Genomic DNA, 17,784 nt, shown 5'->3' with positions numbered 1-17,784 from the left:
CGGAGCGGCTGAGCCCGTGAGCCATGGCCGCGGAGCCTGCGCGTCCGGAGCCTGTGCTCCGCAACGGGAGAGGCCACAACAGTGAGAGGCCCGCGTACCGAAAAAAAAAAAAAATTACTGTTGAGGAATAGACATATGGTCAGGACAATGTGACATTCCAATCAAGATCCCCTGGATACCACAGTCCTTTCCTCCACTCATCTGACAGGTGCTGTGATTATGTCCAGACTGTCAAGGAAATATGTGCACACAGTGAAAACATTCTCTATTTTGGCTCCTTCTTCTTGTGTAGCAACAACATGGGTTTAAGGTCTGCAGTTCACAGAAGTCAATTACACGATAAACTAACGAGGCTCATAAGGGGTTACATTCTTGTCCTGTGATGGCAGATACAATATAATAGCTACCAGGTATTGATGCACGTCCTGTGAGTTACGCTGCACTGCCTTAAACTCTTTACTATCTCACTTAGTTTTCAGAATCCTCACAATGTCACATACAATCTGAATCACAATGACCATCTTACAGGTTAGAAACAGCAGGCAAAACCAAGATTCAAATTAAAATATGACTCTTAAGCTTACGCTTTTGAAAAAAACGCTTTCAAATGAAAATTTCCAAACAGACACGAAGTTTGAGAGAAAGCCATAATGAGCTTCATGTACTCATCACTCTGGTTCAATAATTGTCAAATCTTGCCAATATTATTTCTTCTATACTCCCTACTATTTTTTCTGCCTGAAGGAGTTTAAGAGGAGAAGGAAAATCCTAGGCATCCTATTATTTCACCCCCAATTACTGCAACTTAATTATCTCTAACAGATAAGGATATTTGTAAACAAATAATAACAGTATCATTAATTTTATCTAAGTAAAAAGAATTCTTTCAAAAAGCCAAGATCTGTCAGTGTTTTTACATTCTCCCATTATCCCCAATTTTCTCAGTACAGTGGTTCAGATTAGAATATCCACAACTTGCATTAGGTTGAAATGTCCCTTAAATCTCTTTTAAAGTCTCCATAGATGCCCTATTCCACCTTCTTTTTTCCATGCCCATATATTTATTGATTAAACTGGGGAATTTACTGTGTAGCTGCACCCTCATGGAGAGCTGTTTAACACATTCTTTTGTATTTTCTATAAGCTTTTCTAGTTAAATGCTTTTGGTCATTATACATTCTCCCATGTGAACAACTCTTTACCTCATTATTCTTAGGTGCTAAAGTATAAATCAGTTCCACAATAATTAGTTCGTTAAGTCAAAGAAGGAGAAAGAGATCTGAGTAAAAGAGATATGCCTTAGTCATGCTGATGGGGAGTGGACAGGGCTAGTATCATTGCTCTAGACCAAGTGGTAGGCATACTTTTTCTGCAAAGGGCCAGATATCAAGTATTTCTGGCTTTGCAGGCCATACCATCTTCATTGCAATTTGTCAGTGCTGCCTTTGTAGCGATAAAGCAGCCCCACGTGACATGCACAGAAACGGGAGTGTCTGTGTTCCAATAAAACTTTATTTACAAAAACAGCTGGTGGGCTGGATTTGGCCTGTGGGCAGTAGTTGGTTGATCTCTGCTCTAGACCTATCAGCTTGTGGCTGATGGTTTCAACGGTGTGTAACAGGTGACAAAAGAGGAATTAAAACTATAGAGGCTGTGCATTGTATATGCTTTGGCCCTCTTTGGGGTGGATGATTTTGCGTATGAATGAAAGCTGGCAGAAAGAATCTTTCTGATGGTCTTGCTTGTCTCCGTTGTCTGAGTGCAAGTATGTAAATGAGCCAAGCAGCACTATGGATGAATTCTAGGCCTGAGACAGCAGATGCAGCATCAGATTAGGTCCTTAGGAAACACAGTCCAACAGGAGAGCTTACCGAGCTCAGAGTGGGATACGACACAAAGACCTCATCACTCCCCAGCGTGAGTCAGGGCTGACATGCTATTTCCCTTTAAAGATGTGCTCTTGCCTGGTGGAGAAGGACTTAATTAACCTTTATCACAAGTAGGCTAATTTTAGTGAGAGGAAAGAGCTCTATTTCTAATTTTGCTCTCTTCCATATTCATGGACTCTATCTTACGGTGATGTGTAGATGTCAAAAGGGTGCCTTGAAATTCAAACTCCCACATTTTTCTACACTGCTCTGACCCCTCCTAGAGTACTACTTTCTATTTCTACAGCACTTAATAAGTGTTGTAAATTACTTATGTAATTTCATTTTATCTTCACAACAATCTACTGAAGTAAGATATATATCATTAATCCCATTTGATCAATCAACTAAGGGATAGAACTGATCAGTAATCTGTATATTAAGAGACAACTAATGAGAGGCAGAATCAGCATCAGAATTCAGTTTTCTAGATCCTCGAGGTAGGGTGTGTGTGTGTGTGGTATTTCCAGTCAGGGATCATAAAGGCTTTGCCTAAAGACTAGGCTTCTCATCTCCGTCAAATGGAGCTTCTGAGTGAAACACATACTTTTGTATTCCTGAATCAGGTAGCGACTGCTTCCGTCAATTAAGAAGAAGTCAAAATCAAAGTGGGACCTTTGGACCGGTCAACAGGACATTTCTATTTAGATTCCTCAGTTAACCAATAAAAATCTTTTATGCTCTACTAGGTACCAGGTCCAATGCTGCATTTCCATTATAATGGAATTCCACTGAATCAAGAGTCCAATGATGTTAAAGACAAAAAGGCTTGTTTAGGAGAACCTCATTAGCTGCTCAGGAAGCGTAAATGTGTGCCTGCTTTCTGGAATGCAGTTTGGCAGTATATATGAGGAACCTTCAAATCTACAACTGAGACAGGAGATAGATGGGCCCCAGGCTGGGCAGCTGGAGTTTGTCCCCTATGGACAGATACTCCAAGATGAACATAATACAGGAGGGAGGAGAACCTGAGCCATGCCCAGATAAAAGAGACCACATATTCCTCATTCTTGAGTTCAAGGAGACCTTCCCAACTACACGTGTGCAGAAAGCCTCCTGGGGGGCCAAAAAGGGAGGGGGCACATCAGAGTAGGTGATGTCAACCCTCCCACAGGCCTCTGGGCTAATATCCATCTTGGCTAAGAGATGCATGCGCACATAGGGTAGGACCCTGAGTTAAACCCAATACAGACTCAGAGCCAGGAAAAGCAAGATGCTCAGCCAGAGGAAACCCGGCAGAAATGCCCCATAAAAGTGATACAAACTACCACAAAGGCACGACTCTCTCTCTGAGTCTGCCCGTGTGTGTCTATTCACATGTACTCTTTTTCCTCCTAATATGCAATTGACTTGTTTCACTACTTTCCGTCTCTCCGTGGAAACTCCTTTCTACAAAGCTGATGGGCCAGGGCCTTGTCATTGGCTACTGGCCCTCGTGACCTAGCGGCTAGGGTCCAGCACGCTCACTGCCACGGCCTGACTTCAATCTCTGCCCAGATTGAAGTCCGGCTTCAAGCCGCTGCAGGCCGAGGCCACCCGAGATCACAACCACGTATACCAGGCAGAGGTTGGCTGCGGTGGTAGAAAGGGCGAGAGTGCTGAGACAGACCCAGATCCGAGGCCTAGGCATACTCCCTAAGACTGAAGCGGATCCAGAATGAAAGACCCCTCAGCCCCAGCCTAACGTAACAAGCAACTGTAGCCGGCTCCTGAGGTCGGGCAGGAGCTTGGTGAGAGAGAGACTCTGTGCTACAGGGATGCAGGTAGAGCTGAGCGGGGGAAGCGCACCAACCAGGGAAAATCTCTGACGGCTGGCCTTCACCCTCAGCGTAAGGCGGTGCAGCCCCGTCTAGAGGAACGTGAAACCTGTGCTGCAAACAAAATGGAAACTCAGCTCAGCTCTGGACTCAACCGGCTTGGGCTTCCACATGTACAGCCTGACAGGAGAAGAAAGACACATGCCGCTTCCAAGCAGGGATACTATTTTCCTCAGTGTCTGCATTCTATCTAGTGGAACAGGTGAACGACATGCAACAAAAGTTAGGGAGTTTAAGTCAAATGGAAACACTTGATAGGAAAACCACACTGTCAGAAATGAAGCATTCCCAACCTAAATGTCTGTCAACAGAGGAATGGATAAAGAAAATGTGGTACATATATACAATGGAATATTACTCAGCCATAAGAAAATGAAATAATGCATTTGCAGCAACATGGATGGACCTAGAGATTATCATACTAAGTGAAATCAGACAAAGACAAATATCATATGATACCACTTACACGTGGAATTAAAAAAATTGATATAAATGAACTTACTTACAAAACAGAAACAGACTCACAGACATAGAAAACAAACTTATGATTACCAAAGGGGAAAGGTTGGGGGGAGGGATAAATTAGGAGTTTGGGATTAACATATATACACTACTATATATAAAATAGATAATCAACAAGGACCTAATGCATAGCACAGGGAAGTCTACTCAATATTCTGTAATAACCTATATAAGAAAAGAATCTGAAAAAGAGGGAATATATATATATATATATATATATATGTATAACTGAATCACTTTGCTGTACACTTGAAACTATCACAATATTGTAAATCAACTATACTCCAATATAAAATAAAAATTAAATAAGAATATAAAGTAAAAGTGAAAAAAAAAGAAGTGAAGCATTCCTTTGATGGGCTCATCAGTAGACTTCACAGAGCTGAGGAGAGAATCAGTGAACTGAAAGATACACCAGTATGAATGATCCAAACTGAAACACAAAGAAAAAAGAAAAAAGAAAAAAGAATGGAAAGAAAGAACAGAGCACCCAAGAGCTGTGGGATGATCTAAAATAGCTGATTGGAGATGCATAAGGAAAAGAGAGAAAATAGGGCAGAAGAAATATTTGAAGAGATCATGGTAGGGAATTATCTCAAAATAGTGAAATATACCAAACCACACCTCTATGGACTTATATTCTCATCTGTATAATGGACATAATACCTCCAGTGCCTCCATCACAGGACTGCCAAGGGGAGACATGAGATTAATTCAAAAAGAGAAAGGAAACTCACAGGTATTCCGTAACTCTTATCTCATTTAACCCACTCAACACCCTAATAAGGGGTACTATCTATTTTCTTTCTTTATGTTACAGATGAGGAGAGTAAAACTCAAACAAATCAAAATAACTTGTTGGGCTTCCCTGGTGGCGCAGTGGTTGGGAGTCCGCCTGCCGATGCAGGGGACGCGGGTTCGTGCCCCGGTCCGGGAGGATCCCACATGCCGCGGAGCGGCTGGGCGCGTGAGCCATGGCCGCTGAGCCTGCGCGTCCGGAGCCTGCGCTCCGCAACGGGAGAGGCCACACAGTGAGAGGCCCGCGTACCGCCAAAAAAAAAAAAAAAAAAAAGTTTAATTATTTAAAATGAGTTAATCTAATGATATAGATTTCCTGTAATCTTTCTAATGAATGCTGTAACTTTAATAACAGTCTATACTTTTTTCTAACAGTCTACTAGTAAAATTTCTTAAAAACAAAAAAATGAAGGTGGTTTATAGTTATAAATTTTCCACACTCATATCATTTCTAATAAATCTGAAATTAAATTAATCTCTGTGCTGAATACTTTTCTTTCCCCTCAGAAAATAAATCATTCTTTCAGGCTTTGGAGATGTCAGTGAACTTGAAACTGTTAGTCTCTCAAGTATCCTACCCTCACTTGGCCTTCCAATAAATTAGATTCTTGCTGAAGTTTCAAACACGTCAAAAATGAAAATAATGTCTTTGAAGTTTCTAAAGAAAGATGGTTTGGAAAGAAATAAAGCCAGTCTAGTGCAGATGGCTTTATCTGTGTGCAGTATACTCGTTCTAAGGAGATGGAGCTCCTCCAGGGACCAGCAAGACCACAGCTACCCAGGGGCCAACATCCCGGCCTCAGCTTCCATCTGGCACTGCTGCTGGGGGCTGATGGTCACACACTGAGACATAAAAAATGAGTTAGAAGGTCTGGATGCACACCCTTGTTCTTCCATCTTACTCTCAGTAGGATCTGGGACAAAGGACTTCTTGGGATCTCAGTGCTCATCTGTAAAACTATCTATTCTTGTGGGTCTCAAATGATGTACTGTACATAAAAGTATTCTGTAAGCCAGGGGTCCCCAACCCCCGAGATCTGATGCCTGATGATCTGAGGAGGAGCTGATGTAATAATAATAGAAATAAAGTGCACAATGAATGTAATGCTCTTGAATCATCCCCAAACCATACCCCCCCCCCCCGCCCCCAAGTCCGTGGAAAAACTATCTTCCACGAAACCAGTCCCTGGTGCCAAAAAGGGTGGGGACCGCTGCTGTAAGCTGTAAATATGCTGTAAATTCAAGGTTATATTATTATGGGCTTATAAACATAAAGGTAGTTTTTACAAGCAAAAAAATTTTTGCGATTTCTGTGACTCAACTTTAGACAATTTATATGAAGAAAAGATTTTCATAGCACGGCCTCAGTCAATGTTTTCTAATAGGCTCGATCAGAAGAATCACCTGAGGAACTTGTCAAAAAAACACAGATTGCAAGGCCCCATCCCTGAAGCACTGAATCCCGGTCCAGGGGAATGGGAAGATGCTGGCCAGCTAGGGAAAACCGGCTGCAAGGCCGGTTGGAGGCTATGAGAAAATGGTTTTTCATTTTCAAACTCAGAGGGACGTGCTCCTTGGACAAGCCTGCCTTGTATTTCTTACCAGAAAACGTACATGATACCTTTTTGTCATAAAGCCATTACGTTTCTAAATATCGAGAGTCCATTTCAAAGCATGATCGTTAGGGGTTCAAAAATGCAGAACTGATAGAGATAATAAATAACATGTAGTGGAAATATGAATGCATTACCTTTTAGAATGAATCTGATCATTTGTCAGTTTTTTTAAGTTTGCTCATCTTTCAATTAAAACGTCCTTAAATGCGAGATGGGATTTCGTAGTGAGTTAAAAGCAAAAAAACCTTTAAAATCTTGAAAAATGTATTTAATTCATTTTGCAACTGGTGCAGGCAGCAAACGAGTAGCCAGCTGGTCGAAGAGAGACTACTGGCAGTTCTGGTTTTCCTGGGATGACCCTGGATTAAGTCCAAAGCCCGGTACACACTCCCTCCGATGTTAGAATATCATGAACTACACAGTCTGAATGTTGTTTATTTCACTTGCTTGTTTTTATTGTCTTGTTTTACTTGACTGATTTACTTTGCTGTTCTTAGCTCAAGCTGGAAGCCGCACAGTTGAATTGAAACACAAGTTATTTAACCTCTTGCTCCCTGGTGTAAAATGGGACTCACACCCACATCTCACGGGATAACCGTGAAGAATAAAGGAAATAATGTATAGGAAACTTACTGGAGTACGCAGTAATAAATGAAAGCCATTTCCTAAATTAGTCTGCATTTTGGATAAGTTTTTTCCACCTCCTATTTCAAAGTCTCAGTACCAAGAGCGGAAAGGACCCTCAGGGTCTTCCAGTCCAACCAACTCTGAGGGGTGCATCATGGGGGAAGCTTGCTGCCCCCTGCAGAGCAGTCCCAGAGTGAACACGAACTGCCCGGCCCTTCTTTCCCATCTGGGGACATTCCCATCTCTCCATCTCTTGGCTGTAAAGAGATGATCAATCCAGCAATGCTGTCTCAGAGGGGGCACCACTGGCTCCACTGGCATTCTGGTTGGGACACTGTCACTGGCATGAGGATGTCCCACGCACTGAAGGGGGTTTAGCTATCCCAGCCCTGCCCCATTACATGCCAGCCATCATTCCACTTCTCCATTTAAAGACCTGTAAGAACAGAGAGTCAAATGGCAGTGACCAGGGGCTGCGGGGTAGTGGATGAGTTGGGGAGATGTGGTTTAGGGGTACAAACTTGCAAATAGTAGATAAATAAGTTGTGGAGATCTAAGGTACGGCACAGTGATTACAGTCAACAAGACTGCATTATCAACTTCAAAGTTGCTAAGAGACTAGATCTTAACTGTTCTCACCCCAAAAAAGAAATGATAATTATATGTGTTAGAGTTATTAGCTAACAAAAACTGTAGTAATCATATTGCAATATACAAATGTATCAAACCAACACACTGTATACCTCAAACTTATACAGTGTATCATGCCAATTCTCTCAAAAACAAACCAACCAACCAAAAATGCTGCAATTACTCCCTTCTACCTGCAGGATCCAGGCCAGTGCCCTCAGCCCAGCCAGGGGTTCGGGGAGTCCCTCCCCACAGGCTCGGACTCGCCATTCATCTCCAGCCTCATTTCACATGTGCAAATGGGCCTCAGCCTCCACTTCCTGGAGCTGACTCTAACCCTTTCATGTCCATCACAGCTTAGCTTTTCAATTTTTTTTTTCAACTATGATAGTCCATGCTGATCTCCTACCTGAACTTGTTTTCTTGGAACCTACCGCTTTGATTTGAGAGAGAGCCAATAAAGGATCGCGCATGTGTCCCCAATTCACCTCTGCAACGTTTGGTTCTTCAAAGTCCTAAACGCTTCGCTCTAGGTGCCCCTTCGCCCTTCCTGTATATGCTTCAAACCACCAGAGGAACAAGAGCAAGATTTTCTCATGAAAGAACTAAGATGCCCAGGAGGGGACCAGGGTGCATCTGAGCTCATCCAAGTGCACCTTCTGACAATAGGAAGTGTGAACAGTGGTCCGAATGTTCAGTGGAGGGCTGCAGTGCAGGAAATGAAAATCCTACAGCTAATGAATTATTCCCTTTTAAAGTGCAAATGAATAAAGCGAGTACTGCCAACTCCTAACTTAATAGAACTTTATTTCACAGAATTTCAAAATAGGAGTTATTCGGGTCATTTAAACATGTTCTCAGAGCAACAATTCTAGAGCTGTACTGCAGGAAGCAGGGCATATATTCAAAGGCGAAAAGTGAAACAAAGGGAAATATGTACCTTCCAATTTCTATGATCTTTTTTTACTGGCGTTCTTACTGTCTCAAACAACGTCATGTTAATCGTTTGGTAAAGGCTGCCCTTCTCATGCTGACAGACAACGCAAACACTGTAACTCCAACATTCTGGGACGCACCATGTCTGACTAGCTCCAGAAGTACTCTAGAGAGCTGATGTGATGCCACTTGCTTGACATGTGTCATGCTTGACAGGTGACTGTGTCTTACACTGATGGGTCTCCTCCCAGATGTAAGCATTAATCACCACCACCAGCACAAACATGGCTAGGACCCTGGCCCACAGGCTAAGCAATTTATATGGATCATTTCGTGCGGTCACAATGATGCTACGCATTTGGTACTATTTTCGGACCCATTTTACGGGTGACAAAGCTGAAGAAGCATGAATAACTTGCCCAGGAGCACAGAAAGTAAGCCACAGTACCAGTGTGGAACTCCAGCAGTCTGACTGCCTTGCTGTTTGCTTTGACACTGTACTATACCTACTCTCTTCTGCGAAAGGCCTCCATCCCCGTCAGATAAGGTGGTCAGGCAGAAGGGAAGGGCTTGTGGTTGATTGATCTCTCTCCTATCTGGCTAATAAGAAAAATGCAGGGCTTCGCTGGTGGCGCAGTGGTTAAGAATCCGTCTGCCGATGCAGGGGACATGGGTTCGAGCCCTGGTCCGGGAAGATCCCACATGCCGCGGAGCAACTAAGCCCATGCACCACAACTACTGAGCCCGCGTGCTGCAACTACTGAAGTCCACATGCCTAGAGCCCGTGCTCCGCAACAAGAGAAGCCACCGCAATGAGAAGCCCGTGCACTGCAAGGAAGAGTAGCCCCCGCTCGCCACAACTAGAGAAAGTCCGTGTGCAGCAATGAAGGCCCAACAAAGCCAAAAATAAATAAATAAAATAAATAAATTAAAAAAAAAAAAAAAAGAAAAATGCAGCCTACATGATGAAGAGGCTTGTCCTGGACCACATCAGTGACCGATGATACAGCCAGGATGAGAGCCAGGGCTCCAGCATGTATCTGAGAACTTTCCTCCTCAGTCTAGGCTGCTACAGCTTAGAAACTTCAGCTCCTCAGACGACAACAACACACATCCCATACCACAGGGTAGGATGTTAATAAGCTCCAATGTACTAATGGGTTTAAGACAAAAACATTCCCTTAAAAAATTATATAGGAGATTCTCCTTTGATGTGGCATTCAGGGGATTAAGTGAAAAAGGCAGGAACAAGATTGCATGGCATGCAGAGAGCAATTCTCTAGAAAAGGTCTATCTCCCACCACTCTGGCCTCCGCTTACTTACTGGTTTTGTTCTTCCTGAGATGTTAATATCACCATGGTAACAAGAATATGGGTAATGCAGTAACCACACTGAGACTTTTCCATAACTCACATTTCTTTGCTAAAGGCTCCCAAATCTCCATTTTCATTCCAAAGGAGGTTTATATAACCCATTAAAAATGTCTTTACAGGAATAAAGACATAGACCTACTAGAGAACGGACTTGAGGATATGAGGAGGGGGAAGGGTAAGCTGTGACAAAGCGAGAGAGAGGCATGGACATATACACGCTACCAAACGTAAGGTAGATAGCTAGTGGGAAGCAGCCGCATAGCACAGGGAGATGAGATCAGGCGCTTTGTGACCGCCTGGAGGGGTGGGATAGGGAGGGTGGGAGGGAGGGAGACGCAAGAGGGAAGAGATATGGGAACATATGTATACGTATAACTGATTCACTTTGTTATAAAGCAGAAACTAACACACCATTGTAAAGCAATTATACTCCAATAAAGATGTAAAAAAAAAGTCTTTAATGCTGTTGAACTTATACTAGGAGATAAACATAACTTATTTTATATTTGAAAATACGTATCAATAAAAATGAATGGGTATGTGTGTGTGTGTGTGTGTGTGTGTGTGTGTGTGTGTGTGTGTGTGTATGTGTATGTGTGTGTGTGTTTGGGCTTTATAAGGACAGACATCTAAACGTTAACAAAATAGGACCCTTATGGGCGGTTTTTCCTTTCTTTCTTTTGCTTTATTGTATTTTATTTTAAAAATAAATTGTATAATGCAGGGAAAATATATTTTTTTAATGTGTTTGCAATGGCATCGCCACACAAACTACAGTAGCGTCTCCGGAAGCCCTGGACCCTTATAAAAACATTACAAAAGTCACCCTCCTGCTGAAGCGATGCTCACCTCTTCTCCACGTTTGAGTGGCTGATGATCTAGCACTGGCTGGTGGTGGCCTTGATTGGGCTTTGACAGCTCAGAAACTGAGGCTCTGCTTCAAACACCCTTAACTGAACAAAGCCGGGCAGCAGACCTTGGTGACTAGCCCTTTGTTCTAGGCGTGTCTTCCAAGGTCAACTACGCTGCTGAATCGCAAGACTCGTGGCTGCTCCAATCAACTTGCCTCTCAGCGTCTGACATTCAATACTTGGGTTTGGTGCACTTGCCTCTACCCCTCTAATAGAATCCTATGGATTTCCCATCCCCCTTAAAGCAGCTCACATCAGTTTGGGAAGTGGGTCCCTAACACCAAGTGAGGCTCGGCCTGAAATTCTGATAGACCAGGGAGAGGACTGGGGCTTGAGGAAACCAGGTTTGAATAGGTACTGGGTGCCCAGGAATAGTGGATAAGGAGGCCTGGAAGTTATCTGTTGATTCATTCTTGAATTCAACAAATATATATGGAGTCCTTCCCAGGGCTAGGTAGTGGGTTACACTCCAGGGATCCCCAAATGTGTAATAACACGTAGGTCTGCCCTTGAGGAACTCAAAGTCCTGCAGGGGAGGTGAAGCACAGGGTGTGTGAGGTGTATTTCACGACACCTCTACTTTAGCCTGAATAGGACTGTTCAGCTCATGCACGCACAATGCTTAACAAAGAAGCTGGAACTTACTAAATACTCAAATCACGACTATTTTATATCATGATTACTACACATTTTTACCTACAGAAGAAAGGAAGAAAATGAGCATCCGCTGAGCACTTATTCTGCAGCAGGCAACGTCCTGGATGCTTTCATGGTACCACCCTCTGGCTTAATGGAATGCAGCTCCATGGGTATGTGAAAGGTACCACTCAGGGAGGCAGATCAAGGGCTGCCAGGCAGCAAAAATACAGGTCCTGCCTGCCCCCAGTACCTTGAGGAATGGTTCTCTGAAATAAAATGCCTACCTCTCTTACAAAATCTAAATGGCAAGAGACACATTCTCCATGGCTGAGTCCTTCACTGGAGGATTGAAAAGAAGTTCACGTTAAAGTCATTACCACAGAGGCAGGAATGTGGTAAGCATTTGGAAAGAGGATATTTACCAGGTGAGGAAAGATGTCCCGTGGAGGAGCTGGAGACAGAGGGTGAATAAGGCATCTCAGGCTGCAAGGGGCTTAGGTAATAAACACAGTGTGCAAGACAAACACTCCCACAGAATTAAGTTTCAAGGCCAATCACGGGCCAGGACCAACAGGGCACGATGAGCACACACACTGGGGCAAGGAGGGGAGCGACCTATTGTAGGGGGCCAGAGAAAGCGTCTTTGAGGAACAGGATACAAGCATCTTTTACCCAGTTTAAAAAACAGAGGCTCACAGAAGTAATTGCGGCATAATCTCTGGCAATTGGAGACCTCTCTTGAGACCTATCTCAATCTCTGATATTTCTGAACTCTCCATGGCATGAACTGGGGAGAAATGACTATGTTCAAGTTGCCAGCAGTATTTTTAGTCCTCTTTGGAAGAAGATTTCAGTTTTATTGCTGTTGGTGGTCACGGCGGTCTCTGCTTACATGATGGGAAAGGCGGCAATCTGCTTTTGGAGCCGAAAGGGGCGAGTCTACTAGGAGTAAAATTGCTCCTGCTTAAAGCATCACTTTCCTTGGAGGGGAAAGGTGCATTTAGAGACAATTATGACACCGAAGGGAAGGAGGCCTGAGACTGATGGTGTCTCAGCTTTGCTCGAAAGAACTTTCTGTGATGATGGAAATGTTACGTATACAGTGTTAATACAATGGCTGCTAGCCACACGTGGAAACTGGGCACCCGAAATGTGGTTCTGGGGAATGAGGCATAGAAGCTTACATTTAATTTAAATTAAAGTTAGTACTCAGTTGTTGGTGGCTACTGAATTAAGAGAGCCCAGGTGTAGAGGAAATGGGGTTCCCTCTCTCTCTGGGACCAGAGACTAGGTTAAGGGGCTTAGACTCTGACCAGAAGAGACATAGTGTTTGGTAAAAGGGGTTCTCGCTAAGGGAAGTAAGAGAGACTCTCCAACACAGTGGCTTCAGGGGGCTCACAAGGGAGCCCTTTCCTGAGGAAGGGGTCATAGCCCACGGACTTTGGGGACAGTGTTATCCAGAACAGGTCCTTCAGCTCTGCCTTTTTTAATCTCATTTTTAAAAATTCATTTTTACTGGCATATAGTTTCTTTACAATGTTGTGTTAGTTTCTGCCTACAGCAAAGTGAATCAGTTACACGTATACATATATCCACTCTTTTTAAAATTTCCTTTCCACCTAGGTCACCAGAGAGCACTGAGTAGAGTTCCCTGTGCTATACAGTAGATTCTCATTAGTTATCTATTTTATATATAATAGTGTATATATGTCAATCCTAATCACCCATTTCATCCCTCCCCCCTCCCCCCCGTAACCATAAGTTTGTGCTCTACGTCCGTGACTCTATTTCTGCTTTGCAAATAAGTTCATCTGTACCATTTTTCTAGAGTCCACATATATGTGATTATTATATGATATTTGCTTTTCTCTTTCTGACTTACTTCACTCTGTATGACAATCTCTAGGTCCATCCATGTCTCTGCAAATGGCACTATTTCATTCCTTTATATGCCTGAGTAATAAGCTCTGCCTTTCTGTTCTGAACTCCCTTCATCAATCCCACAGTTTTTAGAGAAATCTTGTTGGGTACTAGAGCCAAGACTTAGTTGTGCTTTGGGGAATTAAGAGAGAGAGACTTTTTGGTATGGTTGAGCACATGGGGGCCTCAACAAATTAGTAGCGTCAGGTCAGTGGCTTACTTGAGTCTGGACTTCCAGGTCTAGCTTACAGGAGAAGTTCTTTAATATTTGCTAGAATGAATTTAACTGAGAAAGGAAGTCTCCAGATAATGTTTATCCACGGACGTGGTTTTGCTTATGCATGTGCTGACCCCGTGTCGACCTCTTATTTGGGCAGAACGTAAAACCTGACACTTGTATGTTTCCATCAACAGGTTTAGGAGTTCAACTGTCTAAAAACACTGCTCTCCCTTTAACAAAAAGAACTTTAGATAAAGTAGCCTTTATCTAAGAACTTTAGATAAAGTAGCCTTTCTTATGACATAATTGAGTTCCAAATGTGGCCGAGCCCCTGCTAAAGCTTTGTTCAAAACAACTGCTATTTGAGAAAGGCAGTCCAGTTGGACATGTTAACTAGTCACAGATCTGTGGCACACGTGCCAAGTTCTATCACACGCAATTAGAGCATCACACAGCTAAGTACCTGGGCCACAGTGTCTCTGCCTCCCTGGGCAAGGCGCCTACGCAGATGGAGATTTAGGCAGTATGGGGTAGTAGGAACGGAACCTTTTGAAATGTAGCTATTAAAGATACTGTCAACTACGAAACTGTTCTTTTTTTCTTCTTTTTTTTCATTAAAGTATAGTTAATTTACAACGTTATGCTAATTTCTGCTGTATAGCAACGTGACTCAGTTATACACATATATACATTCTTTTTCTATATTCTTTTCCATTATGGTTTATCCCAGGAGATTGGATATAGTTCCCTGTGCTATATGGTAGGACCTTGTTGTTTTTCCATTTTAAATTTCATAGTTTGCATCTGCTAACCCCAAACTCCCAGTTCATCCCTCTCCCTTCCCCACTCCCACCTGGCAACCACAAGTCTGTTCTCTATGTCTGTGGAAACTCACTGCTCTTAATAAAATGATTCACATGATATAAAAATCACATTTGAATTATTTCACACAAAAAAACCTGTCTCTCTAGATAACTAAGATTTCCTTTGTCAAAAAGTGAAAACTATATAACCCGTGCTTCCTTTTCTACTACATGTATAAAAGCCCTTAAAGCCTAAATATAAGGGCTTTGTATTCACTAGCTCTTTCCAGTTGCTTAGTAACATTTACTTTTTCTGTTTCATCCTTACATGTCTTACTTTGCATATTTTAATCTGTAAACCTCCTGAAATCCTTTTGGAAACAAATGAGGTATAGCACTCAAACACATAAATCCGTAATCCTTTCAGAGATCAGAACAAAAAAGTACTACTTACCAAGACCAATAGAAGGATATTTTACTCAATTATCTTCCCCAGATGGGAAGTTAAATAATAATTTACAAGAGAAAGGTTAATGACGAGAGTGCAGATTAAGTTAGGTGGTCCACTGTATTTGGTAAAAAAATGTCTTAGCTAGCAAAGCATTCATCTATCTTCTTCAATGAAGGGAATTTTGCAGGCATCCAATAATATAATTTGGCCTTTACCTACTCCAGGGCATCAATGCTCCTTACTGGAAAGCGAATCAGGAGCAGCTCTGGTGTGTCTTACTTACATTCTCTTCCCCAAGAGAGCTAGGATGACTTGCTAAGAGAGCAAGGGTCACGCATAGATTCAGATGGTGTCAAGGCCATCTCAGCAGACACAATTCAGAGAATGCAGCATGCTGACACTGCACTGCAGTCTTCAGCAGCTATTCTCTTAACTCCCTGCTGTGGACCCTTGAGGCTGAACAGGTCTGGATAATCCGAAAGGAAATATTTAAGATGTCAGACAGGAGATCTTATGCAATACATAAACACGGCAAAATTACAACACAAAAATCAAAATTCACATTATAATAAAAATCTAAGGAAAGGTGTTAATAGAACCAGTAAGTATCCTACAAATCAGTTACCATCACTGCTGCTCGGGGGTATACGTTCACCACTGGCTAGGATCTGTTTTCTTGCTGCCTGAATTAGCTAGCACTACAAAGAGGCATAGAGAGCAATCCATTCTATTGTGTTCTCTCTATAGTCGCACCGCGTTTGGTTCTGCCTCGCACCTGCCTCGTATCTGCACATGCACTACACGCAGGAGATGATTCCAGAAGGGTTATCCCTACTCCTATCCCCAGCTCTCTTCACCAGCAGGTAGCTATTCTTGAGGTCACGCCCTCAGCCCACAAAGAACTACAAGACTGTGTCCGCCTTTCTTCAATGCTCTGTCCCAGCCAGGAAGCAGAAATCACAGCCCCCGCCTAAGACAAAGGTTGCTGCTGTCGTTTTGTAACTTGACCTCTAACTTTCGAATCGATACCTCTATCTCAACCCAGTTCCTGAAGCATACGATTTATGGTTATGATTTGCACCCAGTTCTTTGCAACTGAGGCTTCATGATCCTTCCTTTATTGTTTTGACCAGGCAAAATCTGATCCCATCTGTGTTCTAGGGCATCTTACTTTCACCTGCTACATCCCTGAGAGAACTCTGACCTAGAAGGACCCCACTCGAGTTGGGAAGGGAGAGGTCTCTGTAATACAAAAGGCTAAACGCTGGATTGTTACATAACGAAATTACTGGAGATTTGGAACCTACAGTGGGTTTCTGGAGGCAACTAGCAGTTGCCTCCAATTAAGCTTTTCATGAAGACCAGTTCTGCTCAGACATCCTACTGCAAGCCATCCGTCACGTATGGAGGGAAGCATGTGTTGTAGGGTGTAAGCAACAGTACAGGCCTCCTAGTAAGTATGATTAACTTCCACCACAGCCTTCAGTTCAGAATGCTATGAGGCCTCGTTAATTAGGAATGTCTGGAGAAAATGCTTTTCCAAATCAGCAAAAAAGTCTGAATTTTAACATATTTTAAACAAAAGCACACTGTGACTTTTAAATCACATATGGTAATTCAGACAAGGTTAATAAGGTAACAACGTGGGTCTGAGGTCTCCACTTTTTTTTTTTAAACATCTTTATTGGGGTATAATTGCTTTACAATGGTGTGTTAGTTTCTGCTGTATAACAAAGTGAATCAGCTATACATATACATATATCCCCATATCCCCTCCCTCTTGCGTCTCCCTCCCACCGTCCCTATCCCACCCCTCTAGGGGGTCACAAAGCATGGAGCTGATCTCCCTGTGCTATGCGGCTGCTTCCCAGTAGCTATTGATTTCACCTTTGGTAGTATATATAAGTCCATGCCACTCGCTCACTTCGTCCCAGCTTACCCTTCCCCCTCCCCGTGTCCTCAAGTCCATTCTCTATGTCTGTGTCTTTATTCCTGTCCTGCCCCTAGGTTCTTCAGAACCCTTTTGTGTGTGTGTGTGTGTGTGTTTTTTAGCTTCCATAGTGTCCACTCATCTTTAATCAATAAATTAGCATCATTTGTAATTACCATAGTCATTGTTTTAATGTAAATTGATGCTTTGGAATTGTTTGAAGGAGTCTGAAAATACTGCAATTTGTCCTCTTAAATTGCTTAAACATGACCCCAATCTCCTTATTTTCAGCAGCATCAGGAAATTTCTGAACAATGGCACGAAGACAAAACTTCAGACACTACCCTGACATGAATTTTCCAAATGTCCTAATTAGAAGATGTGACTTAATGAGGTTTCCTGTGAGTTAGAGATATAAAACCAGAAGGATGCATCTTACAGACACGAGCTTCAGTTTTCACATCGGCGTGCCCTGTTTATACATGACTTAAAGAAGTACTTAACTTTGTCCTTCAAAATGTCACACTAGGCCTCGGGTCTGCCATGTTGCTGAAACCCAAGGATGCTGTTCGTGCAATAAGAACATGGCTCTAGAGTGACATGAGCTGCCTCATTTCAACTGATAAAGGCTTTTAGCAGGCTGATGACAATAGGATAGGAAA

At 42.7% G+C, this 17,784-nt stretch overlaps 1 protein-coding gene across 1 annotated transcript in view; it reads right to left on the bottom strand.

Annotated features, from left to right (window-relative positions):
* The window catches only part of ANK3 (ankyrin 3), a 333,291-nt gene that overhangs the window by 188,231 nt on the left and 127,276 nt on the right, over positions 1-17,784 (bottom strand). The window lies entirely within an intron of this gene.

This window comes from Leucopleurus acutus (genome assembly GCF_964270905.1).
Source record: "Leucopleurus acutus genome assembly, chromosome: 14".
In the NCBI taxonomy this organism is placed as follows: domain Eukaryota; kingdom Metazoa; phylum Chordata; class Mammalia; order Artiodactyla; family Delphinidae; genus Leucopleurus; species Leucopleurus acutus.
This window is presented reverse-complemented; position numbering and strand designations above follow the sequence as displayed.